Source organism: Herpailurus yagouaroundi, unplaced genomic scaffold (assembly GCF_014898765.1).
Source record: "Herpailurus yagouaroundi ecotype Mexico unplaced genomic scaffold, PumYag 209, whole genome shotgun sequence".
NCBI lineage: Eukaryota > Metazoa > Chordata > Mammalia > Carnivora > Felidae > Herpailurus > Herpailurus yagouaroundi.
The window spans coordinates 3,768,704-3,788,719 of record NW_024412440.1 but is presented as its reverse complement, the minus strand read 5'-3'; the positions used below and the strand labels follow the sequence as shown (position 1 = coordinate 3,788,719).

At 39.1% G+C, this 20,016-nt stretch overlaps 2 long non-coding RNA genes across 3 annotated transcripts in view; one reads left to right on the top strand and one right to left on the bottom strand.

The window, feature by feature from the left end:
• Positions 1–1,767, top strand: part of LOC121016177 (uncharacterized) — a 100,653-nt gene extending 98,886 nt beyond the window's left edge. For both annotated transcript variants that reach the window (XR_005784144.1, XR_005784143.1), the window contains 2 exons: positions 30–199; positions 1,590–1,767. This is a non-coding gene — a long non-coding RNA (uncharacterized LOC121016177). The remainder of the gene's footprint in view (positions 1–29; positions 200–1,589) is intronic.
• LOC121016178 (uncharacterized) overlaps positions 1–20,016 on the bottom strand; it is a 366,104-nt gene that overhangs the window by 121,053 nt on the left and 225,035 nt on the right. The gene's annotated exons all lie outside the window — the stretch shown is intronic.

Genomic DNA, 20,016 nt, shown 5'->3' with positions numbered 1-20,016 from the left:
TAAAAGTATTTATTAAATTTTTCTGTAAGGACCATGAAATTGAATTGGGACCTGTGCTGTAAGAAATCGCCCAGAATGTCACAGGAGACTGGCACACACCCTCTAATGAGAAAACATTTTACAAGCAACAAAAACCATGGTCAAAAATAATCAGAGTTGATGATGGAAAGAAACCTAAAGGAGCATAATCCAAAAAGCGGTGAGTCCTTCTTAGAAGAGAAGTAAACCAAATTCTGCTTTCTTCCCTGACAGAATGGTGAAGAAAGATCAGGAATCTATCATATGTTAGCATAAGAAAAACTATTTAAATCCTTAATTATCTATTAATGACTACATGAGGGTTGGCATAATGAATTAGAATCCCTAGGAGCCCTGACCTGGGAGCAAGTCTGCTCCACCAACCATTTGCCTACAAACCTTCAAGGTATATGGGCTTAAATATGGGGATAAGAGAACTAAGAGACCCTCCTTGAGGCACAGATGGCCTTCCCTGAAAGAAGCAGTGCACTGAAGACTGGGACAAGCCAAGAAAAATCCTTCCAAGGCTTTTCAGGCTCTCAATGGATATAAACAATTGCTACTGAAGGCTGGTGCTGAGGCAGGAGGGAAGGAAAGAGATCTCCCCAAAGTCAGAAAGCTGAGAGTGTGAACACATAACAAAAAGTACTGTGAGCAAATTAAAAAGCTCACAGCCAGTCTTTGGAACCAAAAAAAGAACTGCGAGGGTACAGAAAATAACGGTTGCCCATATTTGCTCCTGAGTCAACACTCCCAAGTATTTATAGACAGAAGCCCAGAAGGGAAGATGAAGGACACAGGACTTGCTGGTTATAAAACTTCAAAAAGTCATTGTTCTAGTTTCATAGAAGAGATGGGACCAGGAAGATCAGAAGATCAGACAAAGTACCAGAGAAGTTCCTATGTCTATTAAGAAGTCCCACTTGAGGGACGCTTGGGTGGGTCAGTCAGCCAAGCATCTGATTTCAGCTCAGGTCATGATCTCACTGAGTTCAAGTTCGGAAGTTTGAGCCCCACATCCGGCTCTGTGCTGACAGCTCAGTGCCTGGGGCCTGCTTCGGATTCTGTGTCTCCTTCTCTCTCTGCCCCTCCCCTGCATGTGCTCTCTCTCTCAAAAATAAAAATAAATATGCATTTAAAAAAAGAAAAGAAACCCCACTTGAGCTCTGGGGAACTGTTTAACCATTAGGGGGACCCCTCAGTTCACACAGGCAGTATGACTCTACTCTTAGACATCAACTTCAGTTTGGTGATCCATTCAGCCTGATTAGGCACATTAAAGGCAATACTTGGATAACACAGGGAACTTTCACTTAAGTGAAAGTCATAATTGATGTCATCATTTTAATATCAATACAGTTAAAGTTTAACACATTAATTATATCCACCTGCTATCATATATAGCTAACTAATTAGTTCACATTTCCCAGTTAGATTATAAATTCCTCATAGGCTAAGATCATGTTTCAATATTTTTCTGTGTCTCCCAAAAGATGTAAGACAGCCTAGATATATATGATTTAATTAATGAATAATCAGCTATTCTTTTTTTTTTTTTTTTTTTTGCCCAGGAAAAAGTTAATCCTCTCCATCCACCCAGGATTAGCCTGCCCATCCAACAGATCCATGACTTTGATATTAGCTCTCTGGAAGCATTAAATTAATTGTGAAATTTTTTTCCTAAGGAGAAAGGATGAATATTTGTTTTAAAAATAAAACAAAATTAAGACTATATACAGTCGGAAGAAGACAGAAATGGTAGAAGAAAGAAGAAAATGAAGAGCAGAAAGCAGAGGAGAAGTAGAAGGAGAAGGAAGAGAAGAAGGGGAAGGAGAAGAAGAAATGTAGAAATGGCAATTACATAAAATCAAAAATTTTTTTTGAATTTCATTTTCACCCTCTAAATTCTTACTCATAACCATTTATCTCTCCAAATGGCTTTTAAAAATCAGGATAAAAGTTGGTACTATATTTATTGATTTTTTATATCAATCATCACCTCTAATTAGGGTTTTTCCTTTGAGTTTCTAAACAAAGATAAAAATTATAATTGTTTAAAAGTACTACTTCATCTTCAATCCAGTAGAGGCCATTCCATATATTGAGTAAATTTCAATAGCACATACATAGCATCTGTACATACACTTGAAGATTACATGAAATAGTATACACACATAAGAACAATTAAGCACCCACTGTATATATGAGAAATGAAAATGGGCTGGGTGAGGAAAAGCTTCCAGAAGTAAGAAAACTCAACCTGGATTCATACACAAAGAGACATGTAAAGCTTGATGACTGTCTGCAGTACTTCTAGTTTTGTGCTAATAATGTAAATGTTTTTAAAACAGTATCACATAGGGGGCACCTGGGTGGCTCAGTCTGTTAAACATCTGACTCTTGGTTTCGGCGCAGGTCACGATCTCACAGTTTCATGAGTTCAAGCCCCACATCAGGCTCTGAGCTGGCGGTGCAGAGCCTGCTTGAGATTCTCTCTCTCTCCCTTGCTCTCTGCCCCTCCCTCACTTATTCTGTCTCTGTTTCTCTCAAAGTAAATAAATAAACAAAAAAAAAACCTTAAGTATATATTATATGGAAACAGGCAATTGATAAAAAACATAAAAATATATAATATGCTATATGTTGAGAAATACTAAGGAGAAGCATAACACAGGGAAAGTTAGTAGAAATTATGTGCAGGGGGGTTATTATTTAAATTAGGTGGCCAGAGAGAGCCTCACTAAACAGATGGTATTTGAGCTAAGATTTGGGTGATAAGGAAGGAAGCCATGTAAATATTTGGAGGAATAGCATTCCATGTAGAAGGAACAACATGAGCAGCACTTCCCAGGGCAGAAAATGCCTCCTATGTTTAAGAAATAGCAAGGCGAGCTGTGCACCTAGAAGAGAGAGAGGAGAGTAACGGGAGATGAAGTCATAGAGTTGAGGGCATAGGTGGACATGGGCTTGCCCATGCTTCTAATGACTGTCTTTACTGTTAGTGAAGTGAGAACACTGGAGGATTGTTACCGGGAAAGTGCAATTATCTGTTTATGGTGGGGTATTTCGTGGCTAGTGTGTCGCAGGGAGAACAACACCGATGTGGAGAAAGCAATTAGGAAGCCATCATTGCAATAGGCGAGATGGTGGCTTAGACAAGGGTGAGCATAGCAAGAAATATTTGGATTCTTGACTCTATCATCAAATTGTTAACTGCTCAGTTAGGAGAAAAAGTCTGGAAAACATTAAAAGTATTTTCTAAAAAAAGGTGGGGGGGTGGGGAATAAATCATTTGTTTCTTAAACTCTAGCTTAGAACAATATGAAAGCTTTTAGCAACTATTTTGTTAAAGTCATTAAGATTAAATTTCATTCACAGCCCATGGTACCATGTTTGAAACAGAGAAGATGCTCAAAAATATATCCTGAATTGAACTGAATTGAATCAAGAAATTATCAGAGAAAAAGAATGAATTCCAGTCTTATGCCTGCAGCTGGCTTAAGCCTGAATATCAGAAAGAAAACGTTCAGAATTTCTCCCTATTTTTCTACTGTCTTGTTCAAGTTCCCAGCCAGACTTATTCCAAGTGTGGCCCCCTGGACCAGAGCATCAGCACAAGTGAGAGCTTGATGGCTATGCAAACCTTAGGTGCCATTTGCAGACATCCTGGACCAGCATCTTGGGAGGTAGCCCAAGAATCTGTGTTTTAACAACCTTGCAGGTGATTCTTAGGAACACTGAAGTTTAAGAATAACAGTTCACAGCTATCCTCAAAATCAAATTCAGTTATTTATTACTACCCAGAATAGGATCCTAGACTCAAAACCAGAGTTTTTATTAAGGTATTTTTAAATCCAAAGATCACTAAATAATTTATATATAATATAATCATGCAATTTATAAATACACATATGTGTATGTGTATGAGTGTATAATCACCCCAGGTATACTTTCAGACTGGCCATTACCTGACAGCCTTGGTTAGCAAAGCTATATCTATGACACTTGTTCTTCTAGGACCTTTTGAGCCATCCCAGATACCCTGCACTCTAAGAATGACTTCAAGAAGCAAAAGACAGAAGCAGCCCTATTGGGAAAGCCTTGCTTTTTATCTCTTTCTAAGCAAGCTATTATACAAAGTGAAACAATATAAACAAGATTTGTTCATTTGCTTATTTGATTGTTTTAACCAGGAAAGATGATCGTTTATAAAGGCTTTGCTTCTCAGCTCTTGGATGTTCAGAGTAATGAAGTGGAGAGGTTGTATGCAGGCTTTGGGAGCTGACAGATCCTAGTTCGAATCCTGATTCTGCTTATTCTAGCCACGCAAACTCGGTCAAGTTGCCTAATCTCTCTGAGTCTCATTCCTCATCTAAAAAGTAAGCTGGAGGGTAGTCTCTGTGGTGCAGTTGCAATTGGCTAGCGAATTGGGCTGTGAACTGAAATGCTGGTGGTTCAATCCCACCCGCGCAAGTCTGGAATTATACAGTCTTGGGGCAAATGGCTGGCTCAGTCGGTTGAGCATCAGACTCTTGATTTCGGTTCAGGTCATGATCTCAAGGTTCTAGGATGAGCCCTGCCTCAGGCTCCACACTGGGCATGGATCCTGCTTCAGATTCTCTCTCTCCCTCTGCCCCTCCCCTGCTCTTGGTCTCTCTCTCTCTAAAGTAAACAAACAAATAATAAGAAGTAAACAAGACACTATGGTAATAGATTGGTGTGTGACACAAATGAAGTACTCAACAAATTTGCATTCCCTTCTTCTATCTCTAATCTGTCAGTAATTTTTATTTCCAGACCTTTTCCCTACATGCTAGAACTGATGTAGAAAATAATCTTCCCTCCACCCACCCACAATGTGATGCATTGAGGAAATACTGATTTGGGGAAATGTGTAGCTTAAATGTCTTTAATGCTGGATTTCCAGATTCTCTTCCCCCAGAACCACCCATGGGGAAAAGGAAGAGAAACCACTTCCCACAGCTGGGGCTTTCCTCATTTCCAAAGCTGGAGAATAATCACAATTCCCAAAGGAAGCATGCCAGGCTTGGAGACTCTCTTTTCTACCAGGAGAGCATTTAATAGTTCTTTCAACAGGACAGGCCTTCAGCCATTCTCCATATTATTTGTCTGTAACCTATTACTTTTTTTTTTTAATTTTTTTTTCAACGTTTATTTATTTTTGGGACAGAGAGAGACAGAGTATGAACGGGGGAGGGGCAGAGAGAGAGGGAGACACAGAATCGGAAACAGGCTCCAGGCTCTGAGCCATCAGCCCAGAGCCCGACGCGGGGCTCGAACTCGCGGACCGCGAGATCGTGACCTGGCTGAAGTCGGACGCTTAACCGCCTGCGCCACCCAGGCGCCCCTGTAACCTATTACTTTTAAGTAAAATCTTACCGTTTTACAAAATAAAGAACATTAATCTTCTACACTCCATATTCCTACTTTCTCAATTTGTATTTTGCTTGAATGATAAGAATGGAGGAGGTAGAGGGAACAACTCTACTTCTTAATGGTTAGTCTAGAAAGAGCCACTTGCAATAGCATTTTCTCTGAACAGAATTCATCATTGTGCTGTCAGGATCAACTTTCTTATCTGAACTTGAGAAATCTGCTTTTTTGTCTCCCTATCTTAGAACACTGTGAATGGGAAAGCTGACAACGGTCAAACGTGGCCACAGAGTTGATGTGTGGGAGGGTGAATCTAACAATTAACTGCCAAAATTCATTTTTTTAAGTCTCTTTGACCCTGTTTACAATAAGCTTCTACAGTTCTCTAGTTTGTGACCATATCAGGCTTGTAAAGTGAAGAATTATAGAAATTATAGGAGTAAAAAAAATTAGTTCAAAAGCTTTGTGATACCCATACTGTGTGAGAAATACTCTTGTTTGAATAGTAAAATATTTTAGATCTCTAGTTCAGTTAACACACATATTTTCCAAAAGGAAAAAGAAGTCTGTATATATGTATGTGTGTTGGTGGGTGGGTGGAGGGGACAGGGGTGGTTTTGCATTGATCATGGGGCTTCAATAGATTTAAGAAATGACTATGAAGAAGAAGAAGAAGAAGAAGAAGAAGAAGAAGAAGAAGAAGAAGAAGGTGGAGGAGAAGGTGGAGGAGGAGGAGGAGAAGGAGAAAGGGAAGAAGAAATATAGCTAACTTCATTTTACTTTCAGGCTAAATGAAATACAAAAATAAAGCCATATGCATTTCTCTCTAGGCATTAACATACAGGCACAGAGGTGAAGTATTATCAAATTTGATGCTATCTAATTTTATATTATTTAAAGTTATAGAAAAAGTTCATTTTCTTGATATTTGTCATTTATAAATTTTAAGAACTCTTCTTACATTATAGGACAAAAAAATAGAAGCAGGTGATGACAACAAGAGGCCTCCTGGTTTTGAATTTATTCTGTACAGGCTGCTTTCAGTATAAAGTAAGCTGCTGACTGCCACTCCCATACTGCTCCTTCCTAACATCCTCAAGGCAGGGAGCTTGGCTCTTGGGCTGGTTCAGACCCTTCTCAATGTGGAAGTAGGACCACACACTGGACATCAAACGAATTAAAGTAATCTTTTCTACTTGCCTTTTTCTTCCCATTTCATCCCAGAGCCTATCATCAATTCAAGTTTATTCATTATCATGAAATACGAAACTTTTTTTTTCTGTTTCTGAGTATTTTTATTAACCACTAATAATTAATTCACTTGGCTATGTGGCTGCCAGAATAAAATAAAATATATGTTTCGTGATTCCCAAAATAGGCTAAATGATAGGGTTGAGCTGGTGTTATTTGAGTTAATTTTATTTGGCAACAGTTTGGGCTTGATCAGCTTACAGAGATTTTTTTTTTTTTGTTTTTCCAGGATTCCCCAAGACATTTCTGGTTTCCAAGAACAGAAAAGTTTGTTATTTCAGTCTGTGTTAGCACCTTGGAAACAAAAAGAGATTTGTTATATTACTCTTCACAAATACATTTAGTAACCACCATGCCAAGATTTACATTAGATTTTCTTTGTTATGGTAATTCCTTCTGATATACGTATGAACGAGGTTGATTCCTGACAATGACTATGAAATAGTAACCATATTACTTAACTTAAGTAAGCTATGCTCCCAACTCAATTCAAAGGGGATATGTCTACAGATAGATCCACTCTTGTAGATACATACATATGGCTATAAGTGAACATTTTACTATCTATAAAGAAAAGAACTCATTTTATTGCTATAAACTTTTTCAATCTTTAAGTGTTTAAGGTTGTGAATTCACTCAAATATGCAAATATAATGATATTTTAAGGCAATCAAAAAGGGATGGGATTTCTATTTATTGTCTATTATGTACCTGGTTTCATGCCAGGTGCTTTATATCTGTCATATCATTTAAGATTTCACAGCATTCTAAATCTAACCATATAATTCAGAGTTGGTGTAAAGCTCTTACATCACCAATCCAATTTTCTAAGGAAGAAAAGGCACCCAAATCAACAGGGCCAGTTGGAAGCAACCAAAGTTTAAGATCAAAGAAACCAGGACACGTTTTTTGCCTCTACAGTGTGCTCTTGAACTCCAAATCCTTGTTTTTTACCCATATCATGGAGATAATACAACTACCTCATGATACGTTAGTGACGATTAAAAGAGACGATGCGGGGCGCCTGGGTGGCTCAGTCGGTTGAGCGTAAGACTTCGGCCCGGGTCACGATCTCGCGGTCTGTGAGTTCGAGCCCCGCATCAGGCTCTGGGCTGATGGCTCAGAACCTGGAGCCTGCTTCCGGTTCTGTGTCTGCCTCTCTCTCTGCCCCTCCCTCGTTCATGCTCTGTCTCTCTCTGTCTCAAGAATAAATAAACGTTAAAAAAAAATAAATTAAAAAAAATAAATAAAAGAGATGATGCAATTGGGGCGTGTGGGTGGCTCAGTCGGTTGAGCGTCCTTCTCACGGTTTGTGGGTTCAAGCCCCACATTGATCTCTGTGCTGACAGCTCAGAGCCTGGAGCCTACTTTGGATTCTGGGTCTCCCTCTCTCTCTGCCCCTCCCCTGCTGGCATTCTGTGTGTCTCTCTCTCAAAAGTAAACAAACATTAAACAATTAAAAAAAAAGATACAATGCAAAAAAGTAGCTGGGAAATAGGGACTAGATGTCAGTTTGCTTCCTCTAAGCTCTACTTCTTTCTCTCCCTACACGTGTTGTACTCTACTTCCACTGGATAGTTAACTAAAGTATCAGAAAATGTAAAACTGAGAGCAGCTTTAGTGACCAAGTGACATCATTTAACAAATGAAGAGAATAAGTTCCAGAATGTGTCAAGACGTAGACACAGCTAAGCAGGGACAAATTTTGTTTACAAAAAATTCTTAATTCAATGTCTTTTCCATTATACCTACCTAAAGTACATAACTTACTTAAAAATCAGCTGATGTGTTACCGTCTATGCCCCCCTCCCATCCTAACTTAATCAGTACTTCTGGAACGCCCACGTGTGATGCCAACTCCAATTGTATAGCTCTACGTGTCTCAAACATACATATACAGTGACTGACCGCAATAGTGTCCGTGTGTCCTGTTTGTCAGTGGCAGCCGTTCAGAGACAAGTATGGCTGTGCAGAAGTCCTCGCTGTTGCTCGATACTTTTCAAGAATAGACATACGTGTCAATATTGATGTAAGTTTTTCTATTTTTTAAAACGTAAGAAGGCTAAACAAACCTGTTTGTGCTTTCTATAATAACGCATAAAGTGAAGAAACAAGCATTCAAAGCATTCCATACAGCTTACTGTACAAGGTCTGCACTCAGTAAAGGAATTAGGGGAGAATAAACAATTCTTTTCCCCCTACTTCCTCTTTCCACTTGCTTTCATTTTAAATTGGGTAAAAAGTGAGCTTTAATGACCGTTCTATCATATTTCCCTTTGTACTCTGAGGTTCACAGCTCACAAACAGGAGTTTGGCAAACATTTGTGAATTGATTCACTGCCTGTGGGGCTGCTATCAATTTCTTCCACCTCCGATGGACACTAACTCAATCCCTTTATTCCTTCCTAGAACATTTATCCAATAAACATTCACTTAACACCTGCAATTTTTCAGGCCCTGTGCTGGAGATGAGAAAGAAATAAGAAACAATTCCTCCCTTCCAAGAATTCCAAGTCTAAAGTAAGGAAGTGGATATGTAACAAAGTAACTCTTTTTGATGGTATATAAAAGTGATATAGGAGATGATCCCCTTTAAAGTGGCATTCTTTACTCACTACCCACCACGTCCACATTGCCACAAAAGAGCACAGAAGTTTAAAAAAAAAGTGCAGCTGTCACCAATGATTAACACAACGGCGAGACATGGTGTATGAGAACGGATATAGGTGGTTTTATAAGGACCATGTGGTTGTGTGGGACACGCATGCTGAACACAGACTGCAGACACTGCCCAAAACTTCCTTTTGCAGGGTGCGGATGTAACCGAGCCTTGCGTGGAAGTCTTCGCTTCCGGAATAGGAAGATTGACTAACCAGTGAAGCTCTGTATTACTCATTTCAGCAGTCATTTGCTTTTCTTGATGCAGCACATAAAACTTGTACAAGATACAGCAAAGGAACTTAGTCAGGTCACCCACATTAATTTAGGACATGTTTCTGTTGACTGATTATACAGACTCTACCTGTTAAAGTTTATAACAAAGTCAAAGATGTTGGGCTCAAACGGAATCTCAGATCTAAAATTACAATCTTATGGCTGGTGGGGGAAAATGATTCAGCAATTTTTTATTTAAATTAAACTTCCAAAATGATTATAGAAGAAATTATATTCTGAATACCTGCTATTTGCTTGGCACTCTCGTAGATGCTGTAGAGATAAAAAGACATGTAAAATATGCTTCTGATGCTCAGGAATTTGCAATCCAATTGGGGGAAGAAACTTTAAGTGCAAAAAGGAACAGCCAAACAAGGCAACACGCAATATATTGCTAAATGACTGATGTTGGTAATCAGAGATATGTACACAGTTAGATAACAGTATCTTTGAGGTAAAGCAATCTAGAGAGAAATTGTACTTGGTGTGAGCTTTGGAAAGGATAAAATGGAAGAATGAGGTGTTGTAAGAGAAAACCGGAAGTGGAACAAAGGCACAGAGTAGGAAAACTCTAGGGAAGTTAAGGAAATAGGGGTTGGATTCATTTGGCTGTGCAGAGATAGCCTGGGAGAAGAGTGGAGCCAGGGCTGAGAATGTAGGTTGAAATCAGAACATAAATGCAAACCCAAGGAGTTCAAGCCCCCTTCCATGGTAATGTTGAGCCATTGAATTTTTTTTTCATCAGCGAAGTGATGTAATAAAACTGGAAATTATGTTTAGGGTAAAAACCAGGAGTCCAAGTTAAGACCAGGTATATTAGGAGAAGCGTGAGAGCCCCATTTGGTTCATAATATGGCATTTTTTCAAGTGAATATATTCTTTAAGTCATATTTTCAGTATGTATTTAGTAAGCTGTGAAGAAACTTTCTATTAGGGTAGAGTATATGCCACTTAATATTAAATACAGATTTGTTACATTTACTGAGTAGAATATCTTCACTGCTTTGGAATTTTCTGGTTTTCAAATCAACAATTGTTTCTCATATTTCAGAATTCATGTTTTACTGTGTTTCCCTCTGTGATTCTTTGTAACATTCTTGGCATGGGTTTAAATATGTAGGCCATAAAGCCCATCTTGTACCCCATTAAATAGTGCTATATGGTGCTTTATATTCAGAATCAGTGCACTGAACTGCCTACCCAGAGTGACTCTCAGCTGACTGGCTTCAGAGCTAGTGGGGTGGCTTTTTTTGCACTGGGCCATTTCCTGTGTATAATTCATCAAAATACCAAACCAAGGTGGATCAATGTGAGGACAAGTTTGTTCAATATCCATGCTTGGAATTGGCTCTTTTGGCAGGAGTAAAACCAAGATGCATTCTGCCAATTGGAGAAACTGAAAATTGGAGAACTCAGTGACCTGACACTTCATTTTGTTTGTTTTTATTTTTGACAGAGAGTGGAGGAGGGGCAGAGAGAGAGGGAGACACAGAATCTGAAGCAGGCTCCAGGCTCTGAGCTGTCAGCACAGAGTCCGAAGTGGGGCTTGAACTCATGCAGGATCATGACCCGAGCCGAAGTTGGAGGCTTAACTGACTGAGCCACCCAGGCGCCCTGACACTTCATTTTGATTTATTACATAGATACTGCAACATCACATAGATAGGTAGCCAGGTAGCTGCCTGACTAGTTTATGATTAAGATCAACCAAACTTTCCCTCTTAACTGTATGATTTCATAAAGTCAGTTTTATAGCTCTAAAATGATTGCCATACATCTAGTCAGAAACCAGGTGGGGCCATGCACCAGAGTTCATATTTGCATGATCACAGACCCTAATTCACCCAGGGACAGGGTTAAATTTGAATATATGTCATCTTTTCTGAACTGGTCCAGAACTTCGTAAGTTTGCTCTGGAGTAATTTCTTCAATTCTTACTCTTACCTGCTAAAAAAGTGGGTGCTTTTATATGGTGCTTTATATTCAGAATCAGTGTGCTGAAGTGGGATCAGAATACTCTTTCTTGGATTTAATATTAAATCACATGGATGCATCACATGAAATTTATTTGGCTATAAAATTCAACCTTTAACCATCGGAAGAGAAATGAAATCCATATGTAATAAGGTAACATTAGTTTGTAGTATTGCTTTTCAATCTTGTTTTTAATGTAGACTACTGTAGTAGATCAAAGACCTTGAAAGACCCTTACTCATTTCCTCATGACCATGCCAAACAAAAAATTTTCTTTTTTTTTTTTATTTTTTTTTCAACGTTTTTTATTTATTTTTGGGACAGAGAGAGACAGAGCATGAACGGGGGAGGGGCAGAGAGAGAGGGAGACACATTATCGGAAACAGGCTCCAGGCTCCGAGCCATCAGCCCAGAGCCCGACGCGGGGCTCGAACTCACGGACCGCGAGATCGTGACCTGGCTGAAGTCGGACGCTTAACCGACTGCACCACCCAGGCGCCCCCAAAAAATTTTCTAAAAAATAACATTTACAAAACAAAACTCTAAGCAGAAAGACTAATAGAGGCTTTGGTAACATTGTGTTTTGTTAAATATTTTAATCAAGAATTCTTATTCGAGGCCATATAATACACAGAAATTATCATAACTAGAAATTTTAGTTCCCTTAGAGATGTTCACAAATGACCTAGAAAACTACTCTGTTTCAAAACTCATCACAGTGCATGCATAGAGTATTGTGATAAACAAGTTGACAGAGGTTAACAATTTCGTCTGAATGTTGTTCTGTCGGTTGTGAAGAATGAATCAATTATTTTGTTCACATACACCGGAGGTGAATATGAGAAACCCACACCACTACATATCTAGCATAGACTTGGGGTAGTGTCAGTAAGAAGTACTTCTCACAGCCTGCTAGTTAATAGAAACATTAATTCTATTTGAGTATGTCCTCTCATTCTGCTCTACTTTTCTAACCAAAGGTTAAACTCTGCCCACATGATCCTAGGTATATAGAAAGCAGAAAGAGTCTCCCTTCACTGCTTTGTCCGAGAGTCAACAGAAGCACCACACTGTGCAGCCTACTGTCAGCAGCACCAAAATGCATAATGTAGACACAACGTATACATTATGGATTTTCCCAACGCATGGTTCCAGAAATGTGGAGTTTGTGAGATAATGATCCTGAGAATGCTTTCCTTGATTCTAGAGAAATAGAGACTATCCTGCAATAGCAGGGTTGATTACCTTGCATTTAGAATGTACTATAAAAGAGCTCACACTGGATTTGGAGAGAGAAAATGTGAGACACTGCCACTTGCTACTTGTAATTGACTCTGTTAAGCGTTTGACTCTTGATTTCGGCTCAGGTCATGATCTCACAGTTCATGAAATCGAGCCCCGAGTCAGGCTCTGCACTGACAGCACACTTTCTCTCTCACTCTCTCTCTCTCAAAATAAAAATAAACTTAAAAAAAAAGGATAATGATGTCTACCTTATCAACAGAGTAAGCAAATAAAATAGCACGCACCAAAACAAACTACACAACAACATGCATTCTCAAAAGCTTTGGTTTTCATAATCGATGTTTAAAAAAAGTTATCCATATAACATATGGATGGCCAAATGGATCACTCATTCATCCCTTTATCTATTTCTTAAATGTTGCCCAAACCTACAAGATGCTAATGGTATTACACATTGCATGTAAGTTACTGATTAAATAAACAAAGTTAGACAGACAATAAGTGACTACACACACACACACACACACACACACATTTGTGTAGGTGTATTGTGTGTATGTGTATTTACAAAAATTACAGCTGCAGTAAGTGCTGCAACATAGTGAGGGCTGAGAAAAGGACCAGGTTCTTAAAGTGTTTAAAGAAGTTAGGGAAAGTCTCTGAGGAAGTGACATTTCGGAGAAGATTTGAAAGACATTTGAAAGAGAAGAAAGAGTGAAGAAAGCAAATGGGGGTGGGAGTGAAGAGGAGTATTAACTGTGCGAATGGGTGACTTTGCACTGACGAACATTTTGAACTTTACCACTTCAGAAGCAATATTCAACAGCATGTGTAACTAAGAGAGCCAGTAATTATTACAGGAAACAAAATTAAATCACATCTCTTGAATTTCTTTGCTCTTTCTTCTATTTACTCCCCAGGCATCAGTAATCACTTGGTATGTGTCTTTTGAGCTCTTACTGATGACTCTAGTGTTTTCCAAAGTATAATCATTATCCCCAGAGAGAACTGGTTTTAAAAAAGATATGTTCTGGGGCGCCTGGATGGCTCAGTCAGTTAAGCATCTGACTCTTGATTTCGGCTCAGGTCTTGATCTCATGGTACCTGAGATGGAGCCCTGAGTCGAGCTTCAGGCTGACAGCATGGAGCCTGCTTGGGATTCTCTCTCTCTCTCTCTCTCTCTCTCTCTCTCTCTCTGCACCTCCCCTGTGTGCACTTGTGCGCACTCACACACGTGTGCATGCACTCAGTCCCTCTCTGGCCTTCCCCTGCTTGAGCTCGCACATGCACTCTCTCTCTCTCTCAAAATAAACTTTAAAAAAATATACATGTTCCGGGGCTGCACTCTGGAACTACTAAATCACAGCACCTTGGAGAGGAGTCCTGGAATGTGCATTTGTAATGATTTTCTCAGGTGACTTTCGTGGGCAATAGAATGTGAAAACTGCTGGACCCGGCATGAAAGTATTGCACACAATATCAAAACGGACATTTGTGTTCCCTGACACAAAGACCTCACAACATCTTCAACAGACAACCTGGGAAACAGAGGGGCACAGAACAAAACACAAGCAGACAGAGCACAGGAGTCAGGACTGCATCTGAAACCCCACTGGAAAAACTGATGCAGAAAAGGTGATCTGAGTCACTGCAAACTCATAATCTAAAAATTCTGCCTATCTCTTGAGACCCTGTTCTCCCATTTCTGTAAAACATAAATAAGCCTTTACTTACAAAATGAGAATTGTTTACTCTTAAGGCAGCTCTTGCCATAGAAAGGAGGTATGCTACATCCTGTACCAGGAAAGGTTTTGGTCTAGCATTTATTTATTTATTTATTTATTTATTTATTTATTTATTTGGATTCTTTTAATGTTTATTTATTTTTGAGAGAGAGAGAGAGAGGAGCAGAGACAGGGAGAGACATAGAATCTGAAGCAAATTCCAGGCTCCAAACTGTCAGCACAGACCCCGATGCAGGGCTCGAACTCACAAACTAAGGTGAGATCATGACCTGAACCAAAGTTGGACACTCAATGACTGAAACACCCAGGCACCCTTATTTATTTTTATTTTAGTAATCTCTGCACCCAGAGTGGGGTTCAAACTCATGACCCAGAGATCAAGAGTCACATGCTCTTCTGACTGAGCCAGCCAGGCACCCCTTTGGTTCAGTATTAAACCACATTACTGGGGTGCCTGGGTGGCACAGTCGGTTAAGCGTCCGACTTCAGCCAAGTCACGATCTCGCGGTCTGTGAGTTCGAGCCCCGCGTCGGGCTCTGGGCTGATGGGTCAGAGCCTGGATCCTGTTTCCGATTCTGTGTCTCCCTCTCTCTCTGCCCCTCCCCCGTTCATGCTCTGTCTCTCTCTGTCCCAAAAATAAATAAAAACGTTGAAAAAAAAAATTAAAAAATAAAATAAAATACAATAAACCACATTACTGAACTACCATTATTTAGCCCAGTTTCCCAAATTGATGCCTGGACTGAGGTACTTTGCTAAGGAGATTTTTTACCTGGATGTTTCTTTCTTGTTTTAATCTGCAAGGTCAGTTTGCACTTGGTTTGGATTTTTAATCCACTTGGAGTGGATTTTATGATCTCTGAGAACTACAATACTCTACTGTAGTTCTACAATACTCTTGCTGACTTGACTTCAGGTCTTCAATTAATAATACTTTTCTAATGTTATATTATAAAAGTAATCAATATTGGCAAAAGAGATATTTATAATAAGTGCAGAATTGAAGAGAAGACACCCTACCCTTACTGCCTGCCCTCTTTCTCCACATTCTACTCTTGGCCCTCTAAATAATTCAATATCCCAGGATTGTTTTTAATTTTTTTAATGTTTATTTATTTTTGAGAGAGTGGGAGACACAGAGTGTGAGCAGGGGAGGAGCAGAGAGAGAGGGAGACACAGAATCCAAAGCAGGCTCCAGGTTCTGAGCTGTCAGCACAGAGCCCAACATGGGGCTCGAACCCATGAACTGTGAGATCATGAGCTGAGTGAAAGACGGATGCTTAACTGACTGAGCCACCCAGGCATCTCTGATAGCCCAGGATTTTGAGGCACTTTCCTAAGGCATGTTTCCAACTGTCCTTCAGCTGCTGATTGTTCAGGTAAGCTGCTAGGTAGGCATGCCAATACCAACTTCCATCACTACCAACATATGTCCAATGCCAAAGAGTATGAATGAATTCTTGAATACAGAGACTTGCTACTCTACCTTAGAAAGGTTTTCAACAGCTAGTTTATTAGTCATGGAGATATATAGCATGCAACTACAAACATCATCATTTTTATGATTTTATGCCTTTTCTTGTTTCTCCAAAAGTCAGGAATGCCATAATCTCTCATGCTAATCTGTTAAGAGCCAATAGAAAATATACTTCTGTGGCCTTAACAAAAGATCATTCCTGTTCCTGCCAATATTTATCAGACTATGTGCTGGTTAGCTGTATATGTGCATCTGTTTATCTAGCACTTATGTTGTCAGGAGGTTAGACATAGACTTTGAATTCAGAGAGTCTGGGATCCATCATTTACTTCCTGTGTGTCTTTAATAAAACTACTTAAACATGGTTAGTATTAGACTTTTCTTCTATATAATGTCATTAGTAATATCTACTAGGGTGCCTGGGTGGCTCAGTTGGTTGAGCATCTGACTCTTGGTTTTGGCTCAGGTCATGATCTTGCAGTTTCATGGGTTCAAGCCCCACATCAGGCTCTGCACTGGCACTGTGAAGCCTGCTTGGGACTCTCTCTCTCTCTCTCTCTCTCTCTCTCTCTCTCTCTCTCTCCCTCTCTCTCTGCCCCTCCGCCACTTGCAGTGTCTCTCTCTCAAAATAAATAAATAAACTTAAAAAAAAGTAATATCTACTTAATGGGCTTGTTAGGAAAATTAAGTGAGAAAATTAACAAAGAAGGTCTCATACATGCTAAGCACAGATTAAGTGCTCAAAATATCAGCTGAGCTGGTTAATCAGAATGACCAGTTGCCACTGGCATTGTCACTTCTGGCAGAACTGGTGCCCGCAGCAGTGGCTGCTTTTTTTTATCATGTACCGAAAAGAGCTCTCATTTCTCAAAATTCCATCCCAGAAAAAAAAAAAAAAATGACACTGTGTGTTCTGATTTCAGTGGCCTGAAAGCTCCCATATAAAAATACAACATGAGCTATAAACCCCCAAATCCTCAAAGTCGTTCTACCAACTACCAACTAAAACACAGAATTTTCCCAATTCCTCTCCTGTATTCCAGACAGTTAGTGAGAAGGTGCTGGTAAAAATAGTAGTTCCCCCAAACACAAATTTGTTGACCTTCTGCCCTTTCTAAATGTGTTTCCCTCTTCTACATTTGAAGAACTATAATATTTCATCTTTCCCACTGAATAATCAGTGACTACGTAGGCAAGCCATTATCTGAAATGATGGGAAAGAAAAAAGAACATTCCCTAGGAAATATTACCCACATCACTAATTTAGCTGGAACACTGTTGATTCACTAAGAGACTTATCTACCTGTACTAGAGAAACTGGTGCTTCTGAAACACTAAGAGCCCAAGTAACAAGCACATAGCTGGAACAACACTGGCAAATGGTCATAATAAAAAGTTTGAAATAAAATACTATTAGGATATTACTGTAGAAAGACAAATTGAATTTGCTTTTCAAAAGTTAGCCTACAATTTTTAACACATAGACCACAGAGAGTGAGCCGGAAAAAAATGTTTGGAAGTGTGACAATAAACTGCCTAAAATTTGAATTTTGAGAAATGACATGAGAGGAAGAAGCCCTAACATTTAGTTAAGAAAGAAAAAGAAAAAGAAATAATGTTGCAACTTAGATGAACATAGGACTTTGACTACTGAGAAAGACAGGAAAATATTAACAGATAATGGAGAACAGGGATGCAAAAAAAGGGAATCTTTTAGAAACTTAACCATATTACCACACCTTGATAACGATCCAAGGATCTTCACATTTCAAATTCCAGGAGTTGTTTGTCATTCCTTTGCTTACTTGATCCATCAGCTGCATTTAACACATATAGACCTCCTCCTCATGAAAATATCTACTTTCTTCACTTGGTTCCATGAGATCTCACTTCCCACTCCTCTGACTCTTTACTGGATCACCCCCTTCTTCCCAATTTCTCAATATTGAGGTTTTTCTCTATCTGCACTTTGTAGGTGCTCTCACCAAGTCCCGCTTATGTACTAATGTCCTCCACGTTTCTATCTCCAGCCCTCACTTCTCTCCTTCAGTCCAGACTCCTGCATCCAACTCTGTTCAATCTCTTCTCCTGGATACCTAATGGGGCCTTGATGATAAATTTAAATTTAAATGATAAATTTAACATTTATCAAACTGAACAGTTGATCTTCCACCCACCTACCCAAACCTATTCCTCCTTCCAAAGCCTTCTGCATGTCACTTAGAGCCACCGTCATTCACCTGTTGCTCAGCCAAAAGCCTTAAAGTTTATCCATGACTCCTCTCTTTCTCTCACATCCTACATCAAACTCCTTCACAAATCCCTGACAACTCCATGTCCATTTAGTATCGTGAAGCAAGCTGTGTCTTATCACCTCCTTTTGTCTAGCATTCTTCACTTTTTATATTTTCTATTTTTTTAATGTTTATATATTTATTGTGAGAGAGAGAGCATGAGTATGAGAGGGGCAGAGAGAGAGGGAGAAAGAGAATCCCAACCAAGCTCCACATTCTCAGTGCCTTGTCCTCCACTTTTTAAAATCACATGGCTCGTATGTCACTATTAAGCATTATATTGTTAATTTCTGTATTTGCTTATGGTCTGCACTACCATTCCCACTAGAATGTAGGCTCCATGAGGGCAGGAAATTGTCTGTTTTGTTTTCTGCTACACTTCTAGTATTTAGAACAATTTCCAAAACATGATGGGAACTAATAAACAGTTTTTGAATAAAACAAATTACTAATTGAACATGTATAAATTATTTATTTAGTCATTTACAAGTGACTTATAATATGGATGTAGTCAATCTCAATGAAATCTCTTGATTTTATAAAATCTCCAACAGAATTCCCTACACACCTGGCTGGTGATAATGGACAGGGTTCTGGAGTCCACTTCTATTTGTATGAGCAACATATCACTTACATACAAATGCAAATGTAACTTACATCAATAGTAACTAAACATGAACTCTAACCAGCTCATTTTGAACTATAAATTAATAAAATATTTCCTATAAATATGAAGGTACATAGACAAAGAAACCACACAAGGAAAAAACAAGTGGTTAGTATTCACACATGTGGTTATCAGCCTGGGATCACAAAACCAAGATACGAAAAGATTAAGGCCAAATCCTTTGATTCACCTCCACATGACCAACCTACACAGTTTCCACAGAAAACAGAAAACTTACTGGAGGCACCTATTGTCTTTCCTCTAGTGTTTTCATTGGATGATATGAGGTCTGCTCACTAAACTTTTCAGTGAATAGGTCCTGGAAGAAACACTTTGGGGGATTTGCTGAATGACAACATAATGAATCCATTCTTCCTCACATACCTTAAAAGGAGTGTGTCTTAAAAAAAAAAAAAAAAAAAGTCATCCATAAATATCAAGTTAGTTGTCCTTAAAAATTCCAGGAACTAAAAGATTCTCACCATTAGTCACTTTCCCAGGAGCTCTATGCCATTTACTTCTGGTCAAAGATCAGGAGAGTCATGGAGGGAAGGCAGGTGCTCAGCTTCAAAGACAAATCCTGGGGATTTCTCAAGGACAATCCCCTTCTCTTGAGCAGTTTCAAGTACATTTAAAAAGTAGGCACATGCGCAGAGATACCCCCCCCACACACACACATTTAGAATCATGCTAACTTGGATATACCATAAGAGATTACAGGAAACACATGTATCATTCATGCATTCCCCTAAGTTTTTTCTTTCTGATTTATCATTTTCATGTTTTTGGAAAGGATAAATAAACTAAATATCTGAAAATTTGAGTGTTTGCACATATGGGAAAGATTTAATCATAGAAAACCAGGTTGTTAAGTTACAACAAGGATTTTTCCTTTTTCCTTTATCTTTCATTCATATTTCACACTCTGAGGGAGAGCAAAGTCAGAATGTCCTCCTCTTCAGCATGGGCTCTTTGGGTGCCCAATACCAAAGAGTTGCTACTGGCCCAGGCAAACTC